At 44.1% G+C, this 16,830-nt stretch overlaps 1 protein-coding gene across 2 annotated transcripts in view; it reads left to right on the forward strand.

The window, feature by feature from the left end:
- Positions 1-16,830, forward strand: part of USP6NL (USP6 N-terminal like) — a 204,895-nt gene that overhangs the window by 39,229 nt on the left and 148,836 nt on the right. The window contains exon 1 of one of the 2 annotated variants that reach the window (XM_021064995.1): positions 8,308-8,491. The exons of the other annotated variant lie outside the window; for it this stretch is intronic. The gene's annotated coding sequence lies outside the window, so the exon portion shown is untranslated. Of the gene's footprint in view, positions 1-8,307; positions 8,492-16,830 lie in introns of those variants that run through there. 2 annotated transcript variants of the gene reach the window in all.

Below are 16,830 nucleotides of genomic sequence, written 5' to 3' on the forward strand. Positions count from 1 at the left end.
TGAATATATCAATAACAGTCACCATTTGGTGCCAGGCTTTGTTGTTAGTACATTTAACATTTCCAATACGGGCTACTCTCCCTTCTAAACAAAGAGAGATCAAGCTTGAGGCTCAGAACCCTCTGGGTGATGGTTTTAATATCCTTGTTCTCGGTGTGTTCATTTTCATTTTATCTTCTGTTAATGTCATGTGACATCTGTTTTTCTACTTGAGTGATCTGCATTGCACTTCAGATAGTGATGCAAAATTTCCTCTTTAGATTGATCTAAGCAGAAATGAAAGACGATAATAATACAAATAGCATGAAGATTTAAGAGATAAAGTAAAACCACCCAGCTGATTAAATAGGACACACTGGCATAAAGAAGCACTCTCTTGGAGTTCCCCATGTGGCTCAGTGGTTAAGAAACCCGACTAGCATCCATGAGGTCGCAGGTTTGATCCCTGACCTCATTCAGTGGGTTAAGGATCCGGTGTTGCTGTGAGCTATGGTGTAGGTCGCTAACGGGGCTCAGATCTGGTGTTGCTGCGGCTGTGGCGTAAGCCAGCGGCTATAGCTCTGATTTGACCCCAAGCCTGGGAGCCTCCATATGCCTTGGGTGTGACCCTAAAAAGACAAAAAGACAAAAAAAAAAAAAAAAAAAAAAAAGAAAGAAAGAGGGAAAGAAAAAAAAAGAAGCATGCTTTAGATTTGGAATAGGAGGCTCTGGTTCCCTCCCTACCCATCAACTCAGGACACGTCACTTAGCCCTTGTGCTACAGTTCCTGCCTACCTCACAGAGCTTTTATGGTTAAGTGCTTTGCAAATGAACATTATCAGCATTAACTTACTGTTTGTTTTGGGTATTATGCCTATACCTCAGGGCTGCATTTCCCAGAGTCCTTTGCCAGCAAATTCTGATAGGTTTAGGTTCTGCCGGTGAGAGGCATTCGGGAGTTGGACGACATAAGGATCGTGTCATGCTTCCCCCAGCTGTGGCTGACCTGAGGGTCTGACAGACGGAAATGTTTACAGTAAACCTAGACATCAAAGAGTGCCCCTGACAGGCACCTGCTTCTAAGCTGCGGGCAGCTGTGACATTGGCAGTGATTTCCTGTCATTCCCTGCAATTTCGGATCATTCTCTGCTGCAGCTTCCTGACATCAGGTCCACAGCTGATGTGAATAACTGGACATTAGTGGTCTGTCCTCCCACCTTCACCCGCCCACTCTTTCCAAAGACTTTGTCCACATCTGACTTCATGGATTAAATATCTTTCTGCTGGTGACACCTTGAGTCGTTTCTTTTTCCCTCACTGAGATATTGTTGTATTGAACTTATATGAAAGCTCTAATAATGATACAAGAAGGAGTTCCTGCTGTGGTGCAGTGGGATTGGCAGGCATCTTGGGAGAACTGGGAGGCAGGTTTGGTCCCTGGAGCGGCACAGTGAATTAAGGATCCAGGATTGCCACAGCTAAGGCTTAGGTCACAACTGTGGCTCGGATCTGACCCCTAGCCCAGGAGCTCCATATGCCATGGGGTTGCCAAATAAATAAATGAGTTAACATGCTTTGTGTGTTCACTATTGGTCATTGGGCTAAGCATTTGGCATGCAAAATCTCATTTAGTTCCCTTCAGAACCCTACGGGGTAGTTTCTGTTACCGTCCTCATCTGCAGAGGAGGAACCTGAGAGTGCTTCACTTTAAGCCAGGTCTCTGAGGTGGCCAGGAGGGGAGGCGGGCTTTGAACCCAGGCTGCCTGAATCCAGGGAGTCCCCGATGACTCCATAGAAGATGGCTCTTTCTCCTGCAAAAAAGTTTACTTTAGGTCTCCAATAAAGTCTGCTTCAGGTCTGAAACCAGAAGTGTCTTGGCCTGCAGAAGTTTCGATTTTTAGAAGGGTGACACAGCAAATACACTGCATGTCCCTTGCGGGCGTGCAGAAGTGGGATCCGGGACAGGAACTTGTAATCAAACACACTCATCGTTCTGCAATGAAATGAGTGTTCCTATTAAATAAGATAAAGGCAGTAATAGCCAAAGGGAAGTTCAGCTACTACCCCAATGAGTCAAGCTGCCAAACTTAGGAACAAAACTTTTGGTTTTCAGAGCTTTGTGGATTTCAAAATTGCAAAATTATAGACTTGTATTTTAAATAAAGTATTAGCACAAAGAAAAGATAAGCTGAAATGATAACAAAATACTTTTTCCATCCATCGTTTTGTTTTAAATGAATCTTTGGTCTGGCTCCTTGGAACCACTCCTTCTTTTCTTTTTATAGCCAAAGCATGTGGACAAGGACTTATTTCACGCCTATGTAAGTGAAATGTAATTGTGGGTGTATTTACTCTGCAGACACCAAAAGGTTAAGGTCATCATGTTGTTTTGCAATGCCCAGCACATCCCCCCGCCTCCCCCCGCTCAGAGGAAAGAACCAGGCAGCACCAGCAACTCAGTGGTGAAAAGCATGCTCCCAGTGCAATAGGATCTGTTACAGTTCACCTTGTTCTTCCACAACTTGACCTTCTTATACTTCATTTCTGTTAATCTTGATAAAATTATTTATTTATTAAGGTTTTAGCTTAGAGCTAAGTATAGCTTTTAGCACTTTATTTTTAACCAATTTATTCCGGTTATCTGTAAGTGGGTAAGAAACCAACCCTAAATTTAATGGCTTAAGATAACTGATTATTGGAGTTCCCACGGTGGCTCAGAGGGTTAAGAACCCAACTAGTATCTGTGAGGATGCGGGTTCGATCCCTGGCCTTGCTCAGTGGTTTAAGGATCCCCCGTGTTGCCACGAGTTGTGCTGTAGGTCGCAGATCCTGCGAGGATCCTGTGTTGCTGTGGCTGTGGTGTAGGCTGGCAGCGGCAGCTCCGATTCAACCCCTAGCCTGGGAACTTCCATATGCTGCAGGTGCAGCCCTAAAAAAGAAAAAGAAGAGTGAAAAAAAATTCACGTTGTCCTCATGGTTCTGTGGGTTCTGTATGTTGACCGAGAGGATCTTGTTTAGGGTTCCTCCTGGGGCTGCCCGGTCAAGGCATTTTGAAAGCTTGACTGTGCTGGATGACCAAGGTGGTGCACCCGTATGGCTAGCAGCTGATACTGGCTGTTGGCTGGGGCTTCCGCCGAGGTTGTCATTCAGACCCGCCATATGTGGCCTCTCCGTGTGGCTTGGGCTTCTTCGAGCATGACGGCTGAGCGCTGGGAGGGAGCTACTGAGGGTAAATACCCCAGAGACCCAGCAGGAGCAGTGAGGCTGCTTCTGATCTCGCCTTAGAAATCATTTAACATCACTTCCACCTGATTCTTTTTGACAAAAGTAAGTCATAGGGCCAGCCCAGGTTCAAAAGGAGGAGGGTATAAACGGATGTGGACATTGGAGGCTTGATTCAGTGGGGGCCATCTTTTTTTTTTTTTTTTTTTTTTTTTTGCACATAAAATTAAGCTTTTTGGGGGAAAGCGGTGCTTTTTAGGGCTGCACTTGTGGCATATGGAGATTTCCAGGCTAGGGGTCAAATTGGAGCTGCCGCTGCCGGCGACAGCCACAGCCACAGCAATTCAGGATCTGAGCCCTGTCAGCAACCTACACCACAGCTCATGGCAACGCCTGATCCTTAACGCACTGAGCGAGGCCAGGGATCAAACCTGTGTCCTCATGGATGCTAGTCAGGTTGTTAACCGCTGAGCCACAATGGGAACTCTGGAGGGCCATCTTTGAAAACTAGCTCCTCCCCAGCTTATATTGATTTCTGTGCACAGTAGTTTAAAGGGAAATTCAAAAATCATATACACAGTGGCAAAAGTTTGGTCACCCGTCAATGGGGACAAAAATGACTTGAAATTGTACTTTAGTTTTTTTCACTATTTGTAATACTTGTTTAGCACAACTCTGCTTGATGAGACAAACAAAAAGAATACGGCAGGAATGACATCTAAGTGGTGGTCAAAAGGAGAGGTGATGTATGGAAACTCTTAGGTCGAGTAGACAGAAGAAAGTTTCTAAAGCTGGAACAACTTAGGGAGATACTTTCCAAACGAGGTGGCATCATTACAGGTGCCTGGCAAATCGTGATAACCATTCTGGTATGTAATCAGGAGCAGGGTGGCTTGTGAACAAAACAGCAGAGGAGATAATGAGAGGCAGTCTTTGTAGTTGAAAACCAGTCATTGCTGCCTTTTTTTTTTCCCTTTGAGTCACAGACCCTTTTGAGCATATGAGAAAAGTTAGGACATTTTTTTTGCCCAGGAAAAAAATGTATTTTTTAATTGAAGCATAGGTGATGTACAGTATTACACAGAAAAATACTGTATGCTTATATACCTTTGTTCCTTCATCCTTTCCTCCCTCTCTTCCTTCCCCCTTCCCTCCTTCCCTTCCTTCATTCCTTCTACAATTATTTATAGAGGGCTGATTCTCTACCAGACACTGATCTGGACCAAGGGATAAAATAGAGAAGAAGACAGATCTATTCCCCAGTCTCATGGCATGTCCACTGTTAAGACAGAAAAAAATCAAGTACACCAATAAACCAACAAGACAACCCCAGAGAGTGAGAAGTAACAAACTCTCTACCCAACATCTTGCATACAATTTTATGGGATTCACAGCCCTGCCACGGACTCTTCTTCTTTACTTTGCAATCAATACCTTTAAAACCAAAGGATAACTTTTCAATACAAGCAGTGTGGATGTGATTGTTGATCATCCATTGCTTTTTCACGTATCCTGGGAACACAGATGTCGACTGCCCCCATTACAACTCATTACTGAGTTGTTTTAAATAACGAAGAGCAATTATACGCAGCAGCAGCATTGGAGCAGACTTTCCTAACCCAGAGAACACAGGCTCCTCATGAAGTTTCAGAAAGTGCTGCTACTGATGAGTATGAAAATGTGCCCTGAAAGGTTTTCCACAGCTTTACGAGAAAAAATTGCCCCCACTAGGGAGCTATTTGCTTACCCTTATTTAAAAAAATTAAATGGATCCAATAGCCATGGGTTCACATTTCAGATTCTCAATTTACAGGCGACTCTAGGAACCTACCCTTTCATCCATTTTCTGAAGATGAGAGTGAAAGATGTATGATTTGCTTTGGAGTTTTTTTTTTTTTTTTTTCCTTCTGTATTCTATGTTCTTATGTTCTCACCACAAATGGTACTTCTGGCCTTAGTTATTACAGCATTCTGTGGGGAGTTAAACATGTACTTTTACCTTTGGCAACATTGTTTTTTCCACTGGCATAATGTATAACTTTTGCAGAAATGAAATACAAATATCCATCCATCTTATTCCATCATAATACATGAGACATGGTTCTAAACCTTTGTTACTTGCGAAATATTTTAATTGGTAACACAAACTGCTACTCCATGTCTTTTCACTTATGCGTGCTTTAGGGATATCAAGCTTTTATGCTTTATTCAGTTAAAGGGTATTTTATTTTAGTTTTGCTTTTTAGGGTTACACCTGCAGCACATGGAGGTTCCCAAGCTAGTGGGTGAATCAGATCCCAGGCCATGCAGGATCCGAACCACGTCTGTGACCTACACCACAGCTCATGGCAATGCCAGATATTTAACCTACTGAGCGAGGCCAGAGGTCGAACCAGCATCCTCATGGTTACTAGTTGGGATTGCTACCACTGAGCCACAACAGGAAATCCTAAAGGGCATTTCAATATTTGGCATTTCATTGGAATGAATATAAAATGGAATATAATCTAAATATAATTATTTAGGGGGTGGTAAATGGGCTAGCGGGTCAAATCCACTTATTTCCATAATACATTTTTAGTAGAATACTCATTCTTTTACATATTTTCTATGGCTGTTCTCATGTTCATATCTTTCCCTTTTGAGAAAAAGTTTGCCCATCCTTGATTTAGAGGAAAAATGATTCTATATTTCCTTGCTAATCACTGACATAAATTCTCTATGTTTATCATATGCCATCGGTAAATGAATTTGTGTGCCTATTGTGTGTCAAGTACTACACCGGGGGTATAAAGACAAAAATTCATGTTTATAGTCGAATAATAGCTCCAAGATGGTCACTAATAAAAAAATATTATGGTAAGCCCCTAAAGTTATACCTAAGAACAAATCCAGGTTTTATATTGAGGTGACACAATTCATTGGTGACACTTTGACTTGGGGGAAAAACTGTGGGTTTTTCTGAACTTTAATCATGCTATTATTGTGGTATAAAATTGAGTCAACGGTGCTCATAATTGGTCCAAAGTATTCAAAAAATTACCCATATAATTTATGGAAAAACATATCTGAAATTTCCACTTGTTTTGCCAAACAAGCCTGGAGTCGAGGCTGTTCATCCAAAATCCCATTAACTGGTGATTCCCGGTTCTTGTTTTTGATGTTTGTGAGGATGTCCCTTGAGTAACAGCTCTTGCATATCTCTGTAGTCCCCAAGGCCTCCTGAAATGATGAGAGCTCAACCACAAACATGGTGATTTATTTCAATGAGCATTGACCGAGGACCTATCATGTGCAAAGTAGTCTGTGGTCCAGGGTTGGGGGGCTACAAAGCTGTATGATAGGGGCGTCTACCTTTCGATATTCAGAATATCCCGATCTGGGTGATTGCTAGTCAGAACTTTTGGAGAAGCGTTTGGGTATTGAAAAAGCTACTCCTGTCCTGCCAACTCCTGATCTGTTTTTACCCCAATTCACATAGCAAACTCTTTATGCCATTTGGGGATCAGGATCATTGAAATAAACACTAGTCTTCACAAATCTGGTTTAATTGTATGAAAGAAGACCCAAAGGGAAGTATACATTTGTATTTTCTTTTTTTTTTTTTTCCCCTTTATTTCTGTCTTTTGAGGGCTGTACCTGCAGCATATGGAGGTTCCCGGGCTAGTGGTGGAGGCGGAGCTGTGGCTGCCGGCCTTCACTATAGCAAAGAGGGATCCAAGCCACATCTGTGACCTACACCACAGCTCATGGCAACACTGGATCCTTAACCCACTGAGCGAGGCCAGGGATTGAACCCGGGTCCTCATGGATCCTAGTCGGGTTTGTTACCATTGAGCCACAATGGGAACTCCCATTTGTATTTTCTTAAAGAGTGTACAAACAAAATCACAATACTTCTGAGTTGGAACAAGCCTTCCTTAGAGACCATTTGAGACCTATCCTTACATACAGTTCTCAAAGTTTGCATCCTTTGGAGAAGCTCACGACCTTGCCTCCTGCTCTCACCCCTCCTCTTCCATAGTGCACAAGAGCACCCAGCTTCTTGGTGTCAGTTTTCATCCGCTGGAAAAGAGAGATAATAGCAACTTGCAGAGTTGCCAGCTTTAGTAATTCTAGTTCCTGGAATCAAGGACAGGAAGCTTTTTAGTATTTGCACACCCTAACTTTGCTAGCTTCTACCGAATAAATCATTTAACTGTCAGCTAATTATACAGTGTTGGAAAGTTTACATCATTCATCTTTTTATGGAACCACTTGATGGATGATTCTGGAGATGAAAACTCTTGACAATTTCCAGGATATAAAAAAGGAAAGCTGACCTAGAGAAAGATGGGACAAAAGATGAACATTTGAGAAGTTTCAGGCAGCAATGGAATCTTACACAGTAGCCTACTTAAAGTGCTGCTGATTTGAACACTTAGATTAAGTTCCTGGAAAATGACAGAAATCTGACTTTTTCCCAGAAGCAGTGCCATTTTATTGAACAAATGATTATTTTACAGTTACTAAAGTAAGTAACAACTCTATGAGGCAGATAGTATTATTATGCCACTTTACAGATGAAAAACTGAGACACAGAGAAAACTAAACTGACTACCCCAGGTCTGACAGCTGGTGGGTAGTTGAGCCACAAACACGAGGCAATCTGGCTGCAGAGACCATGCTCCTGGCACCGCTCTGTCGACCTCAACCCTGGTCTCAGCCATCCCTCGACCTGTCAATTGACACCTGCTGAAGCCTGCCGTTTTCGTGCAATGCCTCGAAGCCCGGCTCTGGGTCCCCGCTCTGCAGTTCCGCCCGGGCCCTCCCTCCCTTCCTCCTTCCCTCGGCGTCGCGGGGTCCCGGGCGCCGTTTCTGGCCGCGCATCCCGGGAGCTGCGCCCGCCCCCGGCAGCCCTGGCGGCGCGCCCCCGCGGCCGGCGAGAACGCGGGAGCAGCGCGCACGTGCCGCCGGGAAGGGGCCGCTCGGGCCGCGCCAAGATGGCGGCCGCCGCGGCCGCAGCGGCGACGGTTGGCGGCGGCCCGTGAGGCGGGCGGGGCTGGCGGCGCGGAGGCGGGGTCCCGGGCGAGCCGCCCTGGGAGGCGGGGGCCGTTTCCATAGCGGCGGCAGGAGGTGTCGCGCCGGGGAACTTCCTGGTTCCCGGGCTCGGCTTCGCCGGGATCCTCTTGGAAGGGAAACAATGGGGCGGAGGGCACTGCGGTAGCCGCCGCCGCCGCGCCGGGACCTGCTCGGCCCCCGGGACGCCCCTGCCCCCGCCTGCAGCCTCCGCCGACGGGACTGTCCGGAGGTAAGTTCGTTCTCTCCTCTCCCACCGCAAGTAGCCGGCGGCGCCGGGCTCGGCGGGTTTCCTCCGGGCTGGGACTCGGAGTTGGCTCCGGGGAGCCGGACGCCGCCATTCCCGGCCCCGGGGGAGGTGGACGGAGCGGCGCTCCCCGCCCCCGCCTCGAGGGGGCCGGCTCCGGAAACGCGCCCTCGCCCGCTGCCCCTGGAACCCGGACCGTGGGGTCCGCGCGCGTGGCTGGGGGGCGGCGGGCGCTGGGAGGGGGCGCCGGGGGAGCGCGGGGGGGTCCGCGGGGACGGCGCGGGAGGGGGGCTCGGGGAAGGGCCGGGGTCGGCGGGATCGGGGGCGGGGATCTGCTGCCTCCCCTCCCCCGCGAGTAAGTTTCGGTCCCCGGGAGACGTGTCTCCCTTGCAAGTTTCAGTTGCGTCCTCCAGAGTCCAAGTGGGCAGGACCGAGGCAAACTTCGTTCTTTTAAATTATTGCCTTCCTGCCGCGGAACTCCGTTTCGACTAAGCGAGGGGAGGATGGGGTGAATGAGGGCTTTGGAGAGCCGGGAAATCTGTGCGCCTTTGCAAAGTTTGCAGAATAGTTTGAGGCTTACAGCTGTGGGTTGGTGCGGCAGTTCTGATGCGGGAGAATGGTTACTCGCAGGTATTTATTTGAATGTCGGGAATTGCGAGGCGCCTGTGAATTGAAGACTAAAATCTACCCGCTTCACTCCTCCCCCCTCCTTCATTTTAATCCATAGATGCTTTTTAGTCAGTAGACTTGAGCGTAAGTTAAATACGTCTCTTATGGGACTGAGAAGGAGTTTCGAATTGGGGCAGTACCAGTCATTGGAAATAACGTGACACATAGGGAAAAAGTGGGGACACGACCTTAAGTATTTTGCTTGCTGGAATAAACTGATTTCAATCCTGTATTAATCCATGAATAGAAGTAAATTTTTGGGAGAGATACTTAGTATTTTGTAGCACGGGGAAGTTGGACAAAACTTGAGAGCTCACCCCGGCCGACACCCTCTTATGTTGAATCTGTGGGACGTTCTCTTACAGGGAAGTTAGGGTACTTTTTTCTTTTGTGAAGTCATCTTAGTAAGAATCAAATTAGCCAGGACCAAATGAACAGTGGTTTATTTGCTTTTATTTTTCACTCTATCAGACCCTAAAATTAAGAATATTTCAGAGCTTGCTGGGTTTTTTTTTTAATAAAGTTTGTAAACGTAGTCTAGTTTGTTACTTAAAATGGGTGCTGATTTTATGTTAGAGTGGGATGGTAACAATTGAAATATGTCAAAATAGAAAAAAGTTGGGGCATTCCCATTGTGGCTCAGCGGAAACAAATCTGACTAGTATCCATGAGGACAAAGGTTTGATTCCTCACCTTGTGCGGTGGGTTAAGGATCTGGTGTTGCTGTGAGCTGTGGTCCCAGTGGAGGCTTGGATCTGACGTTGCTGTGGTGTAGGCCAGCAGCTGTAGCTCCGATTCGACCCCTAGCCAGGGACCCTCCATATGCTTCAGGTACAGACCTAAAAAGCAAAAAAAGAAAAGAAAAAAGTTATACTTTTGAACAAAGCTGTAAATTCACTTTTAAAGGAAAACCAGAGTCCTTACTGCAGGTACAGGTGTTCTGAGTTAACAGACATTCCTTTGCTGATTACATATTGAAAGAATTAGTTGTTACAAAGACACATGAACTGAGGCTCTTGGTGTTGGTGCCTCCTCAGCTGTTTTCAGCTAGCCTGACTCTCTGATGCGCTTGTATCTTTAAGGGTAGTCCATTACCAGTGATAACGTTACTGTTTTGACATGAAATAGCTGTCATTGGTTAAACAAGCCAGTAAGTAGAAGTGTTGGCTTGGCTTTGGCACTATCTATTAATTGGCTGGTCATTCTTGGGAACCAGGATAACTTCCTGATACGGCAGATCCAGTCTGGGCCTCCAGGGCCAAGCCGTCTCTGCACTGGTCAGGCTTTGACCCCATGTAGGCATCTATCTCCAGTTACTCTGTGTGTGTGTGTGTGTTTAGGGCCACACTTGTGGCATATGGAGCGGCAGCTGCTGGCCTACACCACAGCCACAGCAGTGCCAGATCTGAGCCATGTCTGTGACCTACACCACAGCTCACGGCAATGCTGGATCCTTAACCCACTGAATGAGGCCAGGGATCAAACCCAAAACCTTTTGGTTCCCAGTCAGATTCGTTTCCGCTGCACCACAACGGGACTCCAAGTAATTGTTATATTTTTGTAGCTGGTGAAGATGGGTGAAAAGGAGGCCAGTAAATTAAGCTAGTGGCAAGCTGAAAATGAAATTACTTGGGTTGAAAACTGCAAGGCGGACTTCCTGTCTTGGCTCAGCAGAAGTGAATTTGACTAGTATCCATGATGACTCAGGTTCGATCCCTGGCTTCACTCAGTGGGTTAAGGATCTGGAGTTGCTTTGAGCTGTGGTGTAGGTCACAGACGCGGCTCAGATTTGGTGTTGGTGTAGGCCAGCGGCTACAGCTCGGATTTGACCTGGAAACTTCCATGTGCTGCAGGTGCGGCCCTAAAAAGACCCCCACCCCCCCAAAAAAAGGTACAAGGAATGTTAAGGCAGTTTGTAAGCTGATAAAAGACTTAGCCGAAATACTAAAACTTTAGGAGTTGCTCCTTCAGTTAGCAAGAAACTCACAGGTGATTCTGGCTTATGTTTACAGTTTCACTTCAACCATCCTTGTTTTGCTTTAGTTGAAGGCATCCTTGTTTAGTATTGCTACTGACAATGCTCAGACCATCGGTTACCAGAAAAGTATAGTTTGTCCCTTCAGTGTGATATTTGAAAGGCATATTGCCTTGCTAGGAATGACTTACTTGCATTTTTTTTTTTCCCTTTAAAAAGTGTCTCAATATTCACAGTGGAAGTCAATACAAATATAATACTCTTTTGAAAGAATCTGACTTCTGAGATCCTGCCTTGCTTGCAGTACCTGAGCATTAGAGCATGGGGTCTCTGCCATTTCTAGATTATAGCGTTTCATGCAAATAACTTGATTTTTAAAAAGCCATTTCTTTGTAAAATTGGGGTGACTCCTAATTCAGATTTGTTTGTTTATGCAACAAAAAATTTTTGAGTGCCTTCTTGTACCCACAACCTTGTGTTAGGTACATTGTTTTCGATGCCGGGGTAGGGGTGAGAATAAGTCCTTTGAAGTAAAGTACAAGGAGCTATAGACTTGTAATCAGGGAACCTAACTTGATCGGGCACGGTAGGACAAGCTGTCCTGAGGAAGTGGCTGGTGAGACCTAAAGGATGAGAAGGAGATGGTGGGTGACCAGGGGAAGTGGGAGGGTGGGACGCTTTGAGTGTTAGTGTGAGTGTGTGTGAGCAGTCATGGGAGATGGTTGTGCAGGTTGGATCAGTGTGGTGTGATCAGTGTCCCTGCCTGGCTCCTCAGCAGCCCTGTTGTGTAGAGAAGGAGGGCTCTTGGCACTGTGCCCTCCTCATCCAGCTAGGCGGCTGGGCCTGTGCGGAGTCTTTATAGAAAGGGAGTCAGTCTAGGTGACGCTAAGCTGGCTAGACTGGAAATGACTCTCTGTACACTTAGGTGTCTGCTTTTATAACTCCGGCACCGATTACTTGTTAGTGTCTACATCTATAAAACTGGGATTAAGTGTTAAATTTTTGGCTCTAAGGAGATTATTTAATTATTCTCTGATAGAGGTACATGTTGCACCCCATGTGCTGACATTGATAGTAGTGTGGAAACAGTTATAATTTTATCCTGCAATTTTTCTTCACTAAGTTAACAAGCGAATTAACAAACATTAGAGTAATGTTTTTCATGAAATAAGTGAAAATATCAGTTTATCTTTTTAATATATTAATTTCGATTAGTGATGTTATATTGGGCAGTAATGGCAAATTAATATTTTATTGTGAAGTTAATTCAGCATTTATAAGCCAGTTGGTTCTCTGGGCTTTTTGTTCCTGTTTCTTTTTGTTTGGTTTTTGGATGCTTTAAAGCTTATTTGTAATGAGGTAAAAGATACAGTGAAATAAAACTTCAAAAAGAAAATGCAAAAAAATGAAACATGTGGAGGTTAAAATTTATGAATTTTAGGTATGTGAATGGGGAATAGGTATTTCTGTGTTTTGCTGATGTGTGTTATGAAAATGAAATTTTTTTTTGGTCTTTTTAGTGTCGCACCCATGACATATGGAAGTTCCCAGGCAAGGGGTCTAAACAGCAGTACCTGCTGGCCTACACCACAGCTCACGGCAGTGCCAGATCCTTAACCTGCTGAGCGAGGCCAGAGATCGAACCTGCATCCTCATGGATGCTAGTCAGATTTGTTTCTGCTGAGCTATGACAGGAACTCCAATAATAACTCTTTATTGGTATTAGTGTTTAAAAATTAAATCTGTCTCATCTATTCCATCTTTCCTTTTTCTAGATGTTTTGGATTGATTTAAAACAAATTATTCCATTTCCTCCTTTTTTGTTAGCTCGGAATTATATATTCTTATAGTGTTTGCCTGAGGTACTCTAATGTTTTCTCTATCAAAGTGTAATATTGAGACTTTCATCCTTTTCCAGATAATGAAGGCCTTTAAAAACATTTAAGTCAATTCCCTTCCTTTATTTGTTATATGTTTTTAAATGCATATGTGTTTTATACCCCAAAGACCTATTTCTCTTGTTTTGTGCCATTATTATTCAGTTAGTTTACTGCATTTTCTTTTTCTTTTTCCTTCTTGTCTTACCAACCTTCCATCTGGAATAATTTTCCTTCTGCCTGAAGAATACTCTTTAATACATTCTTTAGAGTGAACTTAATATTGAGTATTTTCAAACTTCTGGTTTGTCTGAGAATGTTTCTTATATCACTTACATTCTTGAAAGATACATTTTGCTAGGTATAGAAGTCTAGATTGGAAATGCATGCATATATTTATTAGTTCTTTGAAGAAGAGATTATCCGGTAATATTTGTCTTTGTTTCTTTTGAGAAGTCAGCTGCAGTTTATCTTTTCTTTGCTGGTAATTTGCATCTTTGCTAGGTTATTGTTAAGGTTTCCTTTTGTCTTTCGTAGGTGATTTCAGTTAATCTCTTCTCCCCCTCTCCCTCAATCCCTCCTCCCCTGTGCTTGTGTACATAGTGGTTACTTCTGTGACCTGATGTCTTCATCCGTCTTGGGTGTTCTCAGCTGTCGTCTCTTCAAATATTGCTTCTCCCCATTTCTCTTGCTTGATCTTTCTGGGACTTGGGTTGTCCAGTGTGAGGTCTCACCAACGCCTCTGTGTATTCACTTGTCTCCTGTGTTTTCCTTTCTTTTGTTTCTATTGTGTTCTGGCCATTTTCTTCTGATCTGTCTTCCAGTTTACTTAGTCTTCATTTCTAATCTGCTCTTAAGTGTATTTTCTAGGTTCTTAATTTCAGTTACTGTATTTTTCATTGTAGAATTTCAATTTGATTCTTTTAAAAAATCTATTATGCCGCTTTTGTACTTTTAAGTTCCCTATCAAAATGTTCAAGCTTTGCACATATTTCTGTGGACAGAATAAGCACGGTAACTCTATCTGAATCCTGCACGTTTTTTCTGTGCTCTGTTATTTCTCTAAGAGTCTCATCTCTTTGCACACCTGCTTATCTTTGTGTATTAATCATTGTATTTGAAAAATTATTTCTAGAAGTTTTTTTAGATTTAGATAAGGACTTTTCTGTTGCCTTTACCAGGCACTTAGGATCACCTTCATCCAAACTGAGACGGTTTAGTCTGTGTGGAGGCTGGTTTAGTTTACTTTTGTGTTATCCTTCCTTCTGGGATTCACTTGATTAAGGGCTTATTCCAAGGCAGGCGGTGGCTCCCTTGGTGGCTCTTGTGCTCTGACATGTGGTCCTCCTAGTCTGCAAGGCCGCCTAGGTGTGGTTTATCCTCTTAGGAACCTCCTTGGACTGGGCAGACATTTCCGGGGGAAAGAAGCCCCTGGGCACCGTGCTCCCTATTGTGGGTTCCTCTCCTCTCTTGTACGGTGGCTGGTAATTCCTTATGGCCTCGTTAGCTCCTCCCCCACCTTTAAAAAATTAAGGTATAATATACATATAATAATGTACACTAATCTTAAATGTGTGCCCTGAAGAATTTGCACAAATGTGACGAAGTGCATAATCACACCCAGTTTAACATTACAGAATGTTTTGTCACTTCAGAAGGCTCTGTCACACTCCTTCCCAGTGCACGCCACCTTCCTCCCCTGCCTCAAATCACAGTTACTCAGTTGTCTATCACCGTAGAAGTTGTCTAGTTTTTCATCAGAATGGTGTCCTTCAATATGTATTCTCGTCTGGCTTGTTTCATTCAGTATTGGATGGTATTGCTGAGATTCAGCTCTGTGGGTGCCCCTGCAGTAGTGTTTCTTTTTAAAATATTGCCCTGTACTTCCTCTAGTTACTATGGCATCTGAAAAATTGCTACAGGGAGTTCCCTTTGTGGCAGAGTGGAAATGAATCTGACTGGTATCTTTGAGGATGTGGGTTCAGTCCCTGGCTTTGCTCAATGGGTTAACGATCTGGCATTGCTGTGAGCTGTGGTGTAAGTCACAGATGTAGCTCAGATTCCACGTTGCTGTGGCTGTGATGTAGGCCAGCAGCTGTAGCTGTAGCTTGACCCCTAGCCTGGGAACTTCCATACATCACGGGTGCAGCCCTAAAAAGCAAAAAAAAAAAAAAGTCAACATTTATGTACCTTACAAAAACTGTAATTTGATGCAGTGCTCCTCTCTGCTTTGTTTGATTTTAAGTAGGGTGCCTAGAAGACTGGGCCTCCTGCTGTTTGAAGGTTTGCACCCATGTGTGGGGGTGGATGACAGGACACCTAAGGTGGCCTGAGCACGTACTGGCGGCCAGTTCCCAGAGCCTGCACACAGCAGGGGAAGGAAGGGGAGAACCAGACAGGCACAATGTTACCTGTTAAGACTTGGCCTTGAAGCTGAGGCCATTTTGTTTCCATTGCATTCTGTTCCTTGAGGCAGTTAGGAGCCTACCCAGGTTTAAAGAGGGGGAAACGGGCTCTATCTGTTGATAGGGAGAGGCAGAATTCTGGAAGAGCGTGTGAGACGAGAAATATTGCAGTGACTATTATTGGAAAATGCAGTCTGCCATAATAGCCTAGTATATGAATGTATCACAATTTATTTATTCATTCTACTTTTTTATTTCCAAAAGGCTGTTCAAATAAAGCTGCTATGAACATTCTTGGATTTTTTTTGTTGGTTTTTTCTCATTTTTAGGGCCATGCATGCAGCATATGGAGGTTCCCAGGCTAGGGGTTGAATCAGTGGCTCAGGATCCGAGCCACTGTCTGTGACCTACACCACAGCTCACTGTGGTGCCAGATCCTTAACCCGCTGAGCGAGGCCAGGGATCGAACCCTCATCCTCATGGATTCATTAACCGCTGAGTTGGGTTTGTTAACCACTGAGGCCAGGGATTGAATCCACATCCTCATGGATTCATTAACCACCTCAGCTGGGTTCGTTAACCACTGAGCTATGACGGGAACTCCTGAACGTTCCTATACTTGTATTTTGTTGAATATATGCACTCCTTTCTTTTGGAAATACCCCTAGGAATGGAGTTGTTGAGTAATAGGTAGAGAAATATTTAACTCTTGTAATTACTACCAGTTTTTCAAGTGGTTGTACCAATTTTTACCCTCTGATATTTTTAATAATTAAAAATACACACACACACACACACACACACACACACGCTTAGCTTTTTGTCTTTAAGCAAGAAGGTTGGTGTATAACATGTGGCCTAGCTTGGTCGGAAATACTGGTCTCTTGTCTTGTCTTTTATGTAACTTTCATGAGTTTCTGATTTCCTTTCCCAGCTGGATGTGTTAGTTATTGGAAAGTAAAGACTAGGTGGAATAATCTGGTTGTGAAGTAGTAGACTAATTTTCAAAGTAACAAGGTAGAATAGGTCAAATCAGTACCAAGAGTAGTTACCTTTAGTAGACTACATTAATTGCTGAAGAGAAGTTTGGAAATTTCTTTTCAGAAATTGCTTTCTGCAAATATTGAGCCCCATCCCTTATCAATTTATTATCATTTTTTTATTATCAGTTTTAATTCTAAGCTAATCACCACGCTTGCTTGGGAAATATTTTCCTTTTACAGAAATTTTTTCCTCCAGAGTTGATGCTCTGCCATCACTGAGAATTGTCAAAGGAATGTCATCTGTATGCTCCCCTTGAACCTAGGGTTACCTTTGATTAGTTCACTGTTATTAGTCATTTTGACTTGACTTTCTTCCACGAGTCCTTTGAATCTGTCTGCCCCCCCCGTCATAAAT

Source organism: Sus scrofa, chromosome 10 (genome assembly GCF_000003025.6).
Source record: "Sus scrofa isolate TJ Tabasco breed Duroc chromosome 10, Sscrofa11.1, whole genome shotgun sequence".
Taxonomy (NCBI): Eukaryota; Metazoa; Chordata; class Mammalia; order Artiodactyla; family Suidae; genus Sus; species Sus scrofa.